General features: G+C 41.2%; 1 protein-coding gene across 2 annotated transcripts in view; it reads right to left on the bottom strand.

Moving 5' to 3' along the window:
* The window catches only part of LOC145988822 (calcium-activated chloride channel regulator 2-like), a 153,415-nt gene that overhangs the window by 75,480 nt on the left and 60,645 nt on the right, over positions 1 to 17,290 (bottom strand). The window lies entirely within an intron of this gene.

The following is a 17,290-nucleotide window of genomic DNA, read 5'->3' as shown; positions in this document are numbered from 1 at the left end:
TCAAAATGTACGCACGTTGACATATAAGCATGTCAGAAGAGTGTAACATCCCTGACCCATTTTTGTTTTCGATGCCAACGTTTAAGTCTACGAACGCAGGACCTCTTGATTGTACGACGACAACATTGTCACTATGCTATCTGGGAGCCCTCCCTTAACGGTTCGTTGTCGCTGGTGAAGCTACCTGAAAGAGGCTTGGCAATGGTTATTGTGGTTCTTTGGGCTCCACTCTTTGTGGATTGGTCCGACACCTCAAAATTTCTGGTTTCATTTCTGTCGGGATTCATTAAAATAAGGACGCAACACTTCGTCGAGTAGGAAAGATTATGTAGCTTTGCTTGCTTCGCACATTATTCTCTTAAATTTAGGCAACAAGTGTATTAATAAATACGGATCACGCCATGAGATTGGTATAACGAACTGTATGCTATTTTTATTGGTATAACGAACTATGCTATTTCTTGTTTTTGTTTTGGAGATATGAACGGTTTCGTTCATTGTCGACATCAGCTTTCTAGTTGAATGATAATTTCGAATAACATTTCCTTGTTAGTACCGTCAATTATAACATATTGCTCTCGTAACTTCAACTCTTGCGTAATGAGTTAAAATTAAGCGTAATTAATATATCTGGAGTCTTATGAGAAGATAAAATTTTCACTTTTTCAGCAACTTTGTATACACTTGAGCGAAAAAATAATTCTGGCGTTTACAGAACTCGAGCTCGTGTTAGTCTATTTTTTTCGCGTAATTTTCAACATAGTACACACATCTCTCTCGACTACTTATTTATTGATTTATTAATATTTTCAAACTTTTAAAAAGCATTCAGATTCTTTGCACTGTCAACTTGAAATGCATATTCAGACATGCAACTATCCTTAGATCTGGAAGGGCGTGTAGAATCTAAACATCTCAATATCTTACTAGCAACACCACACAAATGCGAGATGAATTAAGTTTTGAATGCTTAAAATTTACATTGATTGATTTTACTTCGCTCTTCTGCCAATTTTAGCTAATCGCGAAGATGAGGATGAATGGTGAAGCCTGATGAGATGAATGAAGGGACAATTACAAACATATAGGGACGACACAACACGAGCCACACAAAATTATACTGGCCGTGGGTTCAGACACCAGAGACTCGCTAGTCTACACCCTTTTACATCCATTTATCAAACAGCATGCATAATGCACTATAAGCAATCTGCAGTGCTCTTACACATTTAGAAAAACTTTTATTTGAATATTTGTTTTCCACGCCATATTTTTTTTTAATGTCCGTCCAAATGTAGGACACATGTCGCACAACGTTTTATAGGTATTAAAGTTCCTCAGATACATGGCGCGACAAGATAGATATGACATCAACGTCACTGAAGGGAAAACCAACAACCGTGTAATGTTTTTCCAGCAAAGGAATTTGTGATTTACGTGGCAGGGAAGGGATAGCAAAAATCGATCGATTTTTCGCCACGCATGGCTGGAGTTTTGCGTTTTCGACTTAATTTGTTGGGTAATAATGACATCCATGAAAAAATCACGACGCAGAGGGCAATGGCACTTCGGCGGTGCCGAGAACACGGGGTCGCACGTCCGAGTCGCCTAGCCTGCCTCCAGTTACATGGACCTATTGGCCAATCACCGGCTGCAATTATGAGATTCTGAAACGCGTGCTACGGGCTGCCCTCAGGCTTGGGAGGAAGCCTTCATGGAGAGAGAAAGAAAGAAAAAAAGTTAGTGAAAAGGATCATTGAACGTGTTTCATGGGGCACAAAGGCAAAAAATGCAAGCGAGGAGATTGCATTTTATAAGAACGGGATCCATTTCTTTTAAACTTGGCTGCATGCTGAACGAAAACCTTTCTCTCTTTCTTCTCTCGACACTGCTGTAGACCTGACGGCTGAAAAGGCGCAGATTGTGGGATCAGAGGGGATCAGGACCCCCCTTGTGGAATTCGGCGGTTCTCTCTTACGTGGCAACTAAATGCCACCTACTATTTCAATTGCTGACCGTGAAATCAGGGTACAAAGGAAACAAAACGGACTTCGAGTGGGTCATTTTGAAAAGCGTTTCCAATTATTATAATAGGGTGAGTTTTTATTCTTCTTCCGGAGGCGCATTCACAACAAACACAATAGTTTTATTTTTTAGTTGAAGATTAGTATTCAATACACTAACAATTTAAAGATGAACAATTATTGAATACGAATGGGGGAGAGATGAACAATTATTGAATACGAATGGGGGAGATATTCCAGATTAACAATGTTACTGTAACAATATATGGAATACATGTAATAAGAACGTTACGTTGAAAATGGTAGGTTTATATGCAAGTCACAGAGGATTACTCATGAATTTGGATTGGAATCCCAGTCAAGGCATTGACGCCAGTTGTTTCCTTTCAGCGTTTTCCCTGCTTGTCACTACTCTTAAGACTTTGATATATTCAACTTTTCAGTTCATAAGCTTTTGCAGGTGAGTGCCTACTTAATTATTATTTTCAATAAGAAAATACAAACATTGGCTCAGAAATTTCTACTCAATTCCAACTGCTCAATAAGAGCATAAAACTAAACGTCTGCACAACTCATCCTGAGAGAGGTGAGCACATATAATATGGTTTAGTAGTTGGGGGACATAATCAGGGGATTTATAATTTATGATGTACAATGTTGAAAAATGCATAAATGCTAAATATGGAGAGAATATGGTTATTTTTCCCATAAAGAGTACTTTGTCGAAATTGCTCGGATTTTAATGCAGTACACACTAAAAAAATATTAAATGAGTTGGTACCAAAAGTGGTGTAACACCATAGCTGGTGTAACACAACATGTATTCGAGTGTTAAAGATCTCCGGTGCTGTTTGAGATCAAATGGTGTAACGAGACATCAAAGATGGTGTTAAACAACTCAATTCTGTCTGTTACTACCACTTTTGGTGGCAACTCAGTTGCATATTTTTTTTAGAGTATAATGAAAATAAGATACATATATCATATTCGTAGATTTCCGTTTTCTGCTTTCAAAGTAACAATTTTGAAATTTTGAACACCTGACTTGCTTTTCCAATATATCTTCATCCAGTTTGAGAGATTTCGCAATCGGATTTCGTTTCGTATCGACCAAAAATAATTTTAGAGCTACGGACCTCTGAAGCAGGCGAACCTTACTTAGCCCGCAACCCTTTGCGAAATCCATTCGTTTCGAGAAACAGTAGCCACCGACTGGATGGAAAAAAGGGGATAACTGCTAACGTCTCCCTTGGAGGGTCGAAAGCATGCTGGAAACGTGTGTAAAGACGACCGGGGACATGACAGCGCCACTAAGTCATAACGGCAACCTCCCGCTGCGACGACAAGCAAGGACTTCCAGCAGCGCCGTGTCGCACATGCAACACGTTACAGCCTCCCGCGACAGAGGACCTCGAGAGCATGCGATCAAAGAGCGGATAGCGTAAATCTCGTGCTGGAACGTCGCATTCGGTAGCGATATAGCACGGATGCTGCTCGGAAACAGATGTGCCTTGCCGAAATCTGGAGGGAGGACCTCTTGTCGGGCATTCTGTCTTCTTGTGCCACCCAGATTCTTCGCTGTCAACTTTTGGCCGCGTTCTCTGGGCGAAACCGATATGAATTGTTCATCTCAGGGTTACGAAGGCGTAACACTCTGGACGTACATTGTGTTGTTGCTGCATACAGCAATATTTCACTCTTAATCCTCCCATTGTAGTCAGATCTACCAAAAGACGTTTTCAGCAAGGTCACAGCATGGGAATTTACTAAAAAAATTCATAGCTTTTATCTTGAACATTTCTAAACGAGCTATTGATAATTATAGTCGAGAACCGTGAGTTAGCATGAAATACGTAGTTCAAGAAGGAACATTGCAACAACTGCAAACGTAAATATACCAAATTTACAATATATATATATATATATATTTTTTTTTTGAGACAGAACAACTGGTTATCTTCGACGTATGGAAAGTTGTAGTGAGTGTGAATGTTAGAAGTTGGATTCGAATGTCAAGAAATTTAGATTTATTTATTTATTTATTTTGGATGTTCATTCACATTTAGTACAAGAATAATATATTTCTCTTTGTATCTCGACGTTCAAGGCATGAGAATTCTGATTTATAAATGTTCACACTAAATGCCTCAGTTTTTCATAATTGAAGTTCAAGTAGTTCCGACAATTTTTGTTTACAATAATATTTAGTGTTTAGTGTTTCATGGGGTTTTAGCCGACCTTCGTCGCGGACTGGTTAGCACAGCGCACTGCGACGCCAAGGGTCCCAGATTCGAATCCCGGTCTGAGCCTGGATGTTCTTTGTGGGTGTCCCTTCATTAATTTCATGTCATCATCCTCATCTTCGGGATGAGATAAAAGTGACAGAATAGCGAGGGAAGTAAAATAAATTAAATCAACCAATCAATCATGTGGTTTGTGACTTGAGACATGCCTGGGGAAATTATGCTTTAGAGATTAGAACAATGTTTCATGTAGTTTTCGAGCTGACCCTACATATTGTTTTTCACAAGTTGACGCCACTGGATTTGAGACACCATTGCCGGAATTTGATATTTAGACCAGGGTCTCCTGCAGTTTTGACATCCCACACTCTCATACTCACTAGGTGGGACAAGTGAAAACAAAACGACTGAAAAAAAAGTTGTATGTAGTTAACTAAATATACATAAGGTATTGAACGTGCCATAGAAATATTCGCAAACATTGAGAAAAATACACATCGCGATCGAAATGTGCTGATCGTGCAAGCATTTGAAACGTCACAACGACACCGTCGAGCTCGGTCACAAGACTGTACAGCAATTAAAGCACAAGAATCCTTTGCAGAAACTGCAAACAAGTTTTTTTCGCCGTCTGTATCGAAGGTGACGTTCAACGACCAGTCTTGATCAACATAAGTTGAATCCACGCGACCAGCAAGTGCGCTGGAAGAGAGAGAGAAGTCCCCACTTCCGCTCAAACAAGTTCTTGATTGCCTTTGCTTTCCTTTTTTGCCCTTCGTCTTTCCTCGCTCGGTTTCTTTCTTCCTTGCTTTTTTCCTTTTTTTATCAGAAGAGGAACCAGGCAAAACCTACGCTCTACAAGGCGAGCCATGTAGGTTCCCCTAATTATGACGCTGCCTCGCCCGAAGTTTTTCTTTTTATTCACTTTGTGTTTGTCAATCCAAAATCTCTGCTTTCCTCCCCCACAGTACAATTCTATCCAATTATTTGTCTCTCTTTCGTCCTTACCAGAATGCACTTCAGGATTCCTGGAGGCAGATATGTGCAACGTATTAGAGCTACGTGGAGAAATCCTCTCCTTTCTTTTTCTATACTTGCTATTCGGTCTTAGGTGATCATGTCATAATCGTGAGAAATCCCGTGTATAGAGCAAGAAAATCAATGCTTCTATTGAAAGCTAGCGCTTGCCGTCTTATATGGCTATAGCACAGATAAAAAATACCAAAAGTAAATTAGATACTTCCATAAATTGCCAATGTCATACCAGTCCTGTAATTCCAAACATACAACGTAAACACCTTACCTAGTGTGATACCAAGCCAAGCGTTAGATCCTAGATAAGGCATGGATGATCAGTGACGTCGCCACAGAATATCACTGAGGAGCTCGAGAGTTGACATAGTATCTTCAGGTGGGATCTGCTTCTGTCGTCATGGATACTAAGATTCTCTCTTCCTTCAGGGGTCTAAGGGATAACCCTTTCAGAGGACACTGAAATGTCAAACTCTCACTGGTCTAGCGAGACTGACGTCTGTACTCACAGCCAGTGTAATCCTCTGTGGGTATCGTGTTGTCCCTTCATCCTTCTCATCTTATTACCATTCATCCTCATCTTCGCGATTAGGCAAAAGTGGCAGAAAAGAGCTACTTCTCTGTCTCGTCTTTTCTCTTTCTTTCGTCTTTCACTTTCTTCCTCCATTTATTTTTCCATTCTCCCACGTTCTCATTTTTTCAGCCGCTTTCTCTTTCTTTCCTTTTACCTCTTTCTTCGTGTGTGGGATTGTTGGCATTTAGGTAGCTCACCCTGGATCAGTTGCCACGCCATTGCGGACGATTCTTGTGTTTGCTCCTTCATTCACCTCCTAAGTTCAACATTCAAGAGGCGAAAGCGACATAAAATAGCCAAGATACAAACACAAAAGCAGCTACCGAGGAGAATAACTGTGCCAAATGGGTAGTAATCAAACTGTAAATTCTACTCCAACACCCTCCCCAATTCCATCTCGCAATGGTCCACTTCATCATCTCCAGATGGGCGCCTGGGATGAGTTATGTGGAGAGCGGAATTCGTGCTGATGATTCGGGGTCAAAGCCGTGTTTTAGGAGGATGAGCTCTTTCGGGTAAGGCATGAAGGTGAACCTCGACATTCTCTGGAGGCGCGAGGGAGCCCAAGAACAACGTCACGATTGCCTAAAGGTTAAGTTTCTTTATAATGGTCAATGATTCCTCAAAATGTTGATTTGGTGTGGGTTGCTAATGGATTTCTTCGCATTCTATTGGTAGGATGAGAAAAAGATAAAAACTTAAAATTGCAAACAAGAAGTCGGTAGGGTGACTGAGTGCCACATGGTTCGATTTTCTGAGGTAGCGACTTTTCTGATTCATTCATTCATTTGGTTTTATTTACTTCCCTTTTCTGCCGCTTTTGGCTAATCACAAAGCTGAAGATGAGTGATGAAATTGATGAAGGGACACTCACAAAGAACACCTATGCCCAGGCCGGGATTCGAACCCGGGACCTCTGCCGTCGTAGCGCGCCGTGCTAACCACTCCGCCACGGTGGTCGGTGTAATTACTTTTCTGTCATTGTACCTGCATAAAGAGAGTCACGAAGCTTCTGATCAATACACATCATGCGAGCAAAGGTGGTTGGAGCGTGGTGCTTTACTATGAGGGCCTCCCCGATAAAGTAATGGTTACGTCGTCGTCTTGTAATCCAGGGGTCCCGGATTTATATTCCGCTGGAGGCACATAGTGGTTCGGATCCCACTTTAAACTGTAGGTCCTGTCCAGATTAACCTATCTGTGAATAATAACTATGACTGAGATCTAGTACATGGGGAGCCCTTACTCGCATGCCCCATGTGCCTTCATGAAACAGTGCAATGTACATGGGAGAACTTTACTTATGTTTTAGAGAACTTAAAAGCAAATCAGAATGGACGTTCACTGTTTGTAACACCACGAAAAATTCCTATTTGACAAACCAAAAAGAGAAGATGAACAAAAATCGCTGTACTATGTAGGCTTTTCAAATGCTCGTAAGGGAGACGTCTGCTGGTTAACGTGCAACTCATAATCAGGTTTTAGCCGCAATTGAACATCCATAAGGAGTTGCTGCTCCGTAAATCCTGTGTAGAAAACCTGAAAGGAACTACCCAAACAAGAAATATTGGTGCGTGGTACCAATTACATCTGTACGAGGTAATGAACAACGTGGCTGTGGGAGAGGGAGTGTTGAATTCAAGTTTTTATGTCTGCTAAATACTTCTTCTTCCTATCGGTAGTGAAAGTAATAAGACGTATCCCGTGATAAGCAACAGACAAGAGCTGCTATACGTTGGCGGGCGCGAGGGGCACTTGTTGTCCCTCCAGATTTCTGTCTCATTTTGTTTTTTATTCTCTCTTGTTTCTTTATATATTTTTCTCTCGTTTATTCCCCGCCTCTCGCTTTCTCACTTCTCGTCTCTCTTTGCAAAGGCATTCTTCTGAAATTCTCTTCCTGTATCTCATTCTCTGCCGCTTCTTTCATATCCTTTGCTTTCTCTCACTCAAAACGCTTCTTTCTCATGATGATAATCACTTAGGACATTTTCTATGGACGCCTAAATATGACAAAGTAACGTCTTACTTTCGGAAGTAAATAAAGTAGCTTGTACCGCGCCACTACCTTTGAGTAACTTTCCAGACTCTTTAGGTTATAAGGCCTCCCCGATGGCGTCGTGGACTTGTAATCAAGGAGTCCCGGGTTCGATGATTTTATTTTTCCGATACCGGCCGATCCTTTTCTGACGTTTTGGTTGTTCTCGGGGTCCGTAATAATAGACTCTGTCTAAGTTTCCGTTGATTTTGGTGAACTATATTTGAGAGGAAGTAGTAGCGGGCTCTGGTGTCGAAAATCAGAAAACAGCTACCATGGAGTTTAAATTAGTTTTAATTACGTGAAAAAACTGTATTTTGTGATTACATGACAGGTATTTTTATATTCCTATAAGTAAAGTAAAAGAAAGTGCTCCCTGTGCTTTGCAGCATGCCATGAAGGCGTTAGGGCCGCACACTTTCTTGATCACGGCCGAAGGGGGGGGGGGTGATGTGATCAGCACCACGGCCCTGGCCGCCTTTACCAGAGTGTCCTCCAGGTGCCTACTTTTATATTTTTATTCAATTTTTAAATATTTTAAAGCAAGACTGTGGCACATTTACGTTTATGATTTGAGTGGAATATTCACCCAATAATATTAATCAATATTTGGAACAACTTTTTAATTGTTACTATTTCCAAGCACCGGTGCGGAAATCGGTAAGAGTATCGGAATCGGCTCAACTCTAATATAATAATAATAAAAAAAAAGTAAAGTGCTTCCCTGTGCATAGCGCCACGCCATGAAGGCGTATAGGGGGTGTGGGGGTAACGCCCCACACTTTCTTGATCCGGTCGTGAGTGGGGGTGATGTGATCAGCATCACGCCCCTGACCGCCTTTATCCCCCAGGGTTTCCCCCAGGTACCCATGTTATTCGACGCTGGGTGGGCGCCGGGGCCGCTTCCACCGTTAGAAAAGTTCCCGGATCGAACCCGGGACCTTTAGCATGGTAGTCAGACGCGTTACCGACTGAGCTACCGCATGTCATTTCTTTTTTTTTTTTTTGCTTTATTTTACTTCGCTTTTTGTGCCACTTTTGGCTAATTTGCGAAGATGGGGATGAGTGATGATATGATGAAATTCATGAATGGACACTCACAAATATCCATGCCCAGGACAGGATTCGAACCCGGGATCCCTGGCGTCGTAGCGCAATGTGCTAGCCACTCTGCCAAAGGGGCCGGCTAATGTCATTTCTGTTGTTACTGCCATCTGTTATAGACTAACATCTCAACGCAGGAGTGAAAAGAGGTATCTCATGGAATTTCGCCTCCTTGTACACATAATTCTACTGTGTTCTTACATACTCTTATACGTATATGCGACGAAAGCAGGCCGAATCGGTTTGTATAGCAGGGCTCCTTCGAACCCCCTGCCCTAAATATCTAAAGAAAAATGGCGTGACTTGTTGAAGGAGCGTTCCCGTGCCATGTTCGCATGCACGATGCACGTTTCGGTATTTCGCCTTCAGTAAACTCTTGCTTCCCGTGGAGGAGTGAGCCACGTTGACTCAGAACTCTCCCTCCCCCTTTTCCTCCTCACATGCACGTCCTTTTCACGCACACACACACACACACACACACATATGCAAGATCTCAGAGTCGGCACTTCTCACGGACGCGGCAACAATGCCAGGCGTAAGGTGCAGTCATTACCCGAACCAGCCATCGCTCCATTTATTCACGTAACCAGAAACAAGTGTTACGCCAGCAAGTGGAACAAATGAGACACATTAAATGTTGTTTTTCTTCCTCTCTATTTTTTTCCTCCTGTGCTTCTCCCTTACGAGTAAGGTTTCTTATGGTTTCAAATAGAACAGAAGCGTATATCTACTGCAAATTACAATTATCTTCCTCTAAACTTTCTCTCTGCATTCTTGAATAATCCGACATTTCTGTTTATAGAGTCAGTTTCGCTTTTTTGTGCTTTGCTTTCTTTTCGCGGACAGACAACCAGTGGCGTGCCCAAAGGGGGGTTAATGGGGATTATAGCCCCTCTTAGCCAAGTTATCCTAAAAGACGTCAAAAGCAGGAAGAGATGCAAAATGAGAACTGACTACTAAAAAAAAAGTATACGTAACCCCTCCCTTTTAAAGATCCTGTGCACGCCACTGCACATCTCACAACTGTCTTCAGTAGACCCCTATAAATAACAGTAGATGCAACTGAACCAGAATTATGAATATCAAAGTCATTCTTGAAACGAGATAATTTCGAAATAGTTGTTACTGAAACAAGCTTTATGATCCCTCCCTTCCGGTAAATATTCCTATTTAGCTAAACTAATGCAGGTTATATGTCGTGGCATTTCTATTAATATAAGTAAGCAGTACAAGTTTACAAGAGATTTTCTTTTAGTAGTAGATGCGCAAATAGTTTAAGGGAAAGAAACAAATTGGAATAACCAGAAATAAGCTATATGGCCAATTTTGTACAATTAAGTGAGACATGAATTTTCAATAACACATGCCATGTTAGTAATTCTTACCAAATCGAGCCTATTTGTTTAGAAAATTGAGGACATTACTTTCTACTGATGCCAAAAAGCTCAAGCCAATGATTTTGGTTCATGCAAGCAAATGTGTTTGTCTACATTTTTCTAGCCACAGAAGTTCCGGGTTCGATTCCCAACTTAGGCATAGGCGTTCTTTGCGAGTGTCTTTATATCTAATCGTCTGTCATTGTCATCGTCGTGATTAACGAAGGGTGACTGAAAAGCGACGTAAAGTAACAAAAATACAAACAGATACATGCCCAAGCATATAACTTTAAATTTTGTTTTGTCCTTTCCCAATGTGGAAACAAATAACTCCAGCACAGAATCATCTACCTATTTGAGAAGGAAAAGTCGTTTTGCTGTTATCAACACAAAGTTGCATAAAACTTAGTAAAGGCGCACCGAAGCCTGTTTGTACTGTCGCAGAGTTTAGACACCAGCAAGCGCACTGGCCTTCGAACACAGCAATTCCCCTTATCTCTTGTTGAAATTCAACATCCTAAAGCCGCCTACGGAATTTCTTGGCGCCAAAATGCTCACAACTCATTGTTTGCATACTAAGAGCAAAGGGACCATTGTGGGGGAGAGGTAAATATTTACAAAAAAAATCTTGTGTGATATATATTAGCTGGATTAGAAAATTATTACGCAGGTTTTCTTTCTATATCGTAGTGCGTGTATGGTTGCTCAATCGGTATGGAACCTTGGCATCAATTATACTGGGCCGTGAGAAGTTCTGAAATTTGCCATTTCAGTTTGAGCAGAAACTTTTATTAACATATGTATTGTAGTGGACGTAATTAACTGGAATTTTTTGGTGTTCAAAATGCAACATGCCAATGAAAAATTAGTACTTTCCAAATTAATATAATGACGTTGGACTATTGTATATTTGTCAATGACATGATCGAACTATTAGTCTTTATAATTATGTAATAATTTATTATTTTATTTCAAGGGTATATTTTTATTTTACGAGTAAAAATGTTGGGTTCGTGGCATCCACTTATATATATTTAGGGCCGCGGTCTCACAAAGCGACATTGTAGTCTGATACAGAAGAATATGGAAACGTCATTTGTTTTCGCTCGCAAAAATCAGGAATTTTACATTTCTAACATCGGCAAATATGGGCTATTTGCTACACAGAATTATCGTTTATATTGTTCAAACTGTACTATAACTTCTAACCAGTGGCGGCGATTGGGTTCCAAAATTGGAGGGTCAAGGAGCAGAAACTGGGGAGGGGGGCAAGGACAGTTTAATTTCCCTTGGTACATAAGGTTTAGCATAGTGCGACGGCAAAAAATGATGGGATAACTGCCCCCCGTAATCTCCGCCACTGCTTCTAACGTTTTAATTCGTTAATGAATAGAGAAAAAAATGTACGCAAGATGAGTCGTAATTTGAACCCTTTTGGAGGACAATTATTTCGTTCATTATCGAGAATTTAAGGATTTCGCTTTGCTCTGGAGCAGTGGAACTTCACCAAGTGTTCGCCACTAATGAAACCTCCCCTTTGAAGCCATTGGTCTACCTAAATACGAATCTACCAAACATATAGGCCTGCAATTGCAGAAATTATAAGCAAATTAGTTTTTTCTACGTGTTCTTCCAAACGATATTGAATTGGGGTAAAGCCACTGATGAAACAGTTTTTCGCATCTAACTGTAATGCACAGATAGGTATGTTTGTTGAGGCTGGGATTTTCCTGAGATTGTCATCACCGAGAATCGAACTTGGGACCTCTTGATACAGACAATAATGATTGACAACGCTGTTCCCAAACTATAAGCGATTTGCGTTAGCAACCTGTGCGGTTCTGACATGTTGAGGAGTGCAACATGTGAGGTAGCCTGGATTCCATGCGAATTAGGACAGCATGGCGGGGAGGAGCAATTTGTCAGTCTCATCGTGAAGCGTGAAAAATGAGGGAACGAGAAGCAATAATGGAAAACAAAATTAAGATCCCAACGAGAACTCATTAGCTGGTATTTCTACCTACCAACCTGCGTAAGCGCTCTCAATGTGCCACGGATCCCGTCGTTACGGAAACCAATGCGTGCGCCGTGGCTGAGCGGGCACGCGGAGTTCTAACGGTGAATCCGGTCGACTGGAGCTGATATCAACCGTTTTCCGTTGTTTCCTGGGTGCAGCAATTATCAGCGAGAAAGAAAGGCCACGATTTCATGCGCAGAAATGACAATTGAAGGAATTACGGGCGCCTTGTAATCGTCGGCCGTGGGCGATCGAGATGAAAAGCTGTCACATCTCCTCGGAAATTCAGTGGATTTTTTTTTTGGCGATAAGCAACAAGCTGGAACTTCGACCGCAGCTTTTGCAGCCGAGACTTCATGCTTAATTTGCGGTCCGGGTCAGGAACACGATTTGGACTGCGCTCCGGGAGTCATTTCCGACAACGGTATTAAATTTTTCCTCTGGTTTGTCCTTTTTTTTTCCTTTTTGGCCTCGTCGTTCTCTTTTGTGGGACATACTCGTCGGGGTAATAGAGGTAGGATGATGACTCTTGTTCAGGCTGTCGCCTACGAAATGCGCCACTCTTCTTCTGTGGAGTACTTATTTTTTTTTTTTTTAGTCATTACCTCTGCAGGTGTAGGTAACCCACTTTGCGGGGTACACAGATAGCTTCTGGATGCGAAGTGAACAATTTCGCGTTCCCTTACCTTGTTGACTTAATGTTGACTGTATTCCCTGTGCCTCCCCTTATCAGATTGCCATGAAGGTTCATGCAATGCTCCACATGTTCGTTCTGAACCAGAGACTGCTCTGTTTTTATACCATCAGTGGGAATTATGAATGAGACACAGAGTGAAGTAAGCAGCCATACGAAAAGTCCCTTTTTCTTTTTATTTAAATCACCGAACTCGTATTTCCTTTCTCTCTGTCAGAAAATCTTCACTTCTGTCTCTATTTACTGGGCTGTTTCAATGTCATGTACAGAGCGATTCCAAAAGATCTTTACACTTTCACAGCACCATAACTCTTGAATGAATTGGAACGCAGTAACGTGCTGTACATAAATCAAGAGGAAAGCGCGCAAAAGTTTCATAAAGTACTCACAGACTATGGTCAACCTAGTATAGCTTTCTGGAAAAGTTTCCAAAATTTCCTTTGCGCCCTTGCTAAACTCACACAAAACGTATTTTCTTCCATGTCGCCATTTTTGATGAAGAAAAACTATGTGAAACGAATGTTTGAGAGTTTTCCTTTCAGTTCGTGTATCGTAAGCTACTGTCTTGCAATTCATTAAGAAGCTATGACGTTGCGAAACTTAGATATTTCTGAATCACCCTGTATTTATACATACGGCGTAAACTGTGACAATTGGAACACAAGAAATAAACATATACTAGATTCATTATTAGGATTTCACTTCTACTACCATAACTAAACTCGAAGACTAATAGTCCAGTTTTATAACATTCGGCCGTAGCCTCTCCCTCACCTCAAAGATGAAACTTATTCAGTTTCCAAAGGGATCTTCTGTTATACCCATTTGTTCAGTATCTCCCATAAGGATCTTGGGTTCTTGATGGAGGATTGCAGGCACACACAGGACAACCCTGTACTCGTATGAGCACAAAAGGCAAACAAAAGCAACCAATGTCAGAGGAATTCAAAGAAACCAACCTAAGAACAAAGGATGGTTGTTTTTATCATGAGAAGCTGCTGTTGCACAAACTACAAATAGTCAACTGCATGATTAGTTTTCAGCCTTGTCGAGTGTAATTTCGAAAACATCCAAACATAACAGAAAGCCAAGAATCTCTTCTTCTTAGAAATAGAGAAAACAAGTTGCGAGGCATACATTCCATGGAACAAAACTACAAGGCTTAGTGACGCCACTTCGGTTTCCCAACTGTACAAACGCATTCGCGAATCCTGCTTCTCTGTTCTTGTTTGGGTCTGTCTTAAGGCATATGCAAACATGGCCGTGCCCTTAATCCCAATATATATTACAAAAATCAGTCTGTTATTGCAGATATAAGTACCTTCACATGCACAATTAAAACATAAACCATAAATTTAGGAACCAAACTAGCGAAGCAGCCAGTAGAATAATCTATATTGCACATGAGATCCGGATTTCGTAATCTCAGGTGGCAATTACTTCAACAATGTTTCTGCATAAAATGGCTCTGCTCAGTGGGTATATAAGCGTATGGACAACCCTAAGGGGTAGGGAAAATTCACACTGAAGTGACAAGCGACACGAGTCGCTTGAGGATTTCACCAATCCGACTCAGCTACGTTGTGAAACGTTGCTCCTGATTGTCTCGTTCCCAAGCGACACGAGTCGCTTAGGTCTGAAATCTCCCTTAGAAACGGTCGGAGCGTGGTGCTGATCACATTCATTGTGATCGAAACTTGAGAATGTGTCTTCATGGCATGTCCAATGAACAGGAAGTGAACAGCTTACAAAAGTTAATTTCATGTGCAATGAGATTGGCTACTGAATTTCAATTCAAATTCAGCGACATTTGAATTCAGATCACTCAATAACAATACCGATAATTCATTCCGAATCTAGAATATTACACTTCAATTCTGGATTCAATACCCGAATCATGGATTGGAATCTGAAATTACCCGATTTTAGACTGAATTATTCCAATCTCAATCGAATCACAATCTTGATTCTTATATATTTCTTATTTTATGTCGCTATTCTACGTCTTAGAATAATAGCGACGACACTATCTCGATTCTGCACTAGATCTGACGAATCCAGGACTGTTCATGTGCGAATCCACCCAATCCTTGTGTGTATTGAAGGCGTAAGGTAAAGACTTTTCTCCAAGTTCAAATACCTTTTTCATTTGCTTTTGGTTTCGACGGCTTGACACGCCTTCGGCTCACTCCAATCTTTTCACGATCGTTTCCTGTGTGGTGTACACTTTACTTCCCACCTTTCCTGAAGTTCCGCGTGAGCATTTCCACAGCAAAAAGAGAGAGTGTGGGCAAATATACGACGCCAATATTTTAACGTTTGGTTGAATATCGCCCCGCGCCAGGCTTTCACGAAACAAGGTAAACGAACGGTCAAGAGTTGTTTGTAACGCGCTGCACCAGATCCCGAAAGAAGACCGGTTCGTCCCGAACTAGATTTTTCACTCTTACTTGACCCGCACATGAGATTGCTATATATTTTTTTCTCTCCCCCTTTCATGCAAGCGCCCACTCATCTTCGCCGCCCTTCAAGTCGGCGGTTCCAACAAATCACCACCTACACCAGAATCCCCCGAGGCCTCGATCGAACTCGTAAGTTACGTGGAAGGAATGCTATTTTAAGGATTCAGTGACGCCGTGCTTGTAATGCAGGTTATTTAGTCGATTTGGTTTCTATGGATACCAGCACTTTATAATCAACTTGCGCACGCGATTCTGAGTGAAATATGTACCTCAACAACTTCAAGATGTATTTCCTACCAGGAAATATACCATACCAGACCCGCGATATAATCGATGACGGTTTTCTTTCGATGAAAATAGTATACTTTGATATGCATTAAATCCCCTTCAAACTGTTTTGACAGTCGACACACCTTTCGTGGCTGGAGGCAGTGCCTTTATGCCGATCGTCTACATTCTACGCGTAGACACTGTAAACTATGTAATACGTATAGACAATGTAGATTGTGTGAACAACATGGCGACAAGCGTGAGCTTAACAATGGACGTTGTCCAAATGAAATACAATTATTATGTGTTTTAATTGTTTAAGGGGCGTGAGAGGTGCATTGTACTCTCCTCTCAAACTACAATTTTCTACTAAGTGTCAAACAGAATATGGGAAATATTATCGTGATAGAAAAATGTACTATTATTGTCACGTGTTTACAGTTTACCTTGTTCCAACAGTCAATGTTTGGAAGAGATTGCGAGAATTTTGTCGTTATAAATAGTCTACTGCACTTCAATGGCTGGAAGTGCCTGTAGAAAAAAAAAGTGTTTGTTGGGGAAGAGGGATGACGGACAGTCAGCGCATCGAGTCTCATCTCCGCCCTTTTCTGGCTTTTGAGAGCGGAGTCTTGCTAGCTTTCAAGTAGCTCCCACGTGGATCGAACCCGGGACCCTTTATAGAAAAGCGAGAAAGCCTACGATTCGTCTGTGGACAAGCTCAAGAATAGGCCATAGAGAAAGCATAAGAACCAAAGGTTTTGGTTTGATTAAACAACTACTATAAGCCACTGTACAGTGGCGTGCCCAAGGGGGGAGGGGGGGTTTGTGTGGGTTATAACCCCCCCCTTTGGCCTAGTATTCCTAAAAAAAGAACGTCAAAGGTAGGAAAAGATGGCGAAATGTGGGCTGACTACCTCAAAAAGTGTACATAACCCCTCCCTTTCGAAAATCCTGGGCACGCCACTGCCACTGTACACAAGTTTTCTTTCTATTATTAGGGTCTACTATCATTTATGATAATATTAAAATCTTTACACTCTAATCTAAAGTAAGCATAGAAAATCTTAACTGTGACTCTGGCCAAGACTCTCCATCGAGAAAGAATCAATGTTGTTGTTATTATTATTTACACACAATACAGTGCTGAGCTATGCTTGTACAATACATAGCACGAAGCTGAGAGTCAAAACAAATTACAGATTACGAAAGGACTGAAAGGCGATTGTGGCAAATTTATCACTCGCACTGCGCAAGGAATGAAAGTAATTTGATACAATGCGAGCAACACTGTGCAGGTCAATCACTTATGTTGCCTGATGAAATTTACTGAAAGGGAGCGGCATGTATGAAGAAGGAGTTGAGGAATTTACTCTACAATTTCAAACAAGTAAATTATTCTATCTATATCAATAACGACTTCAGTATCACTTTGTTGACCAGCGCATGACCGGACAGAAAA

This window comes from Lepisma saccharinum, chromosome 6, assembly GCF_977018435.1.
Source record: "Lepisma saccharinum chromosome 6, izLepSacc3.1, whole genome shotgun sequence".
NCBI classification, from domain to species: Eukaryota; Metazoa; Arthropoda; class Insecta; order Zygentoma; family Lepismatidae; genus Lepisma; species Lepisma saccharinum.
This window is presented reverse-complemented; position numbering and strand designations above follow the sequence as displayed.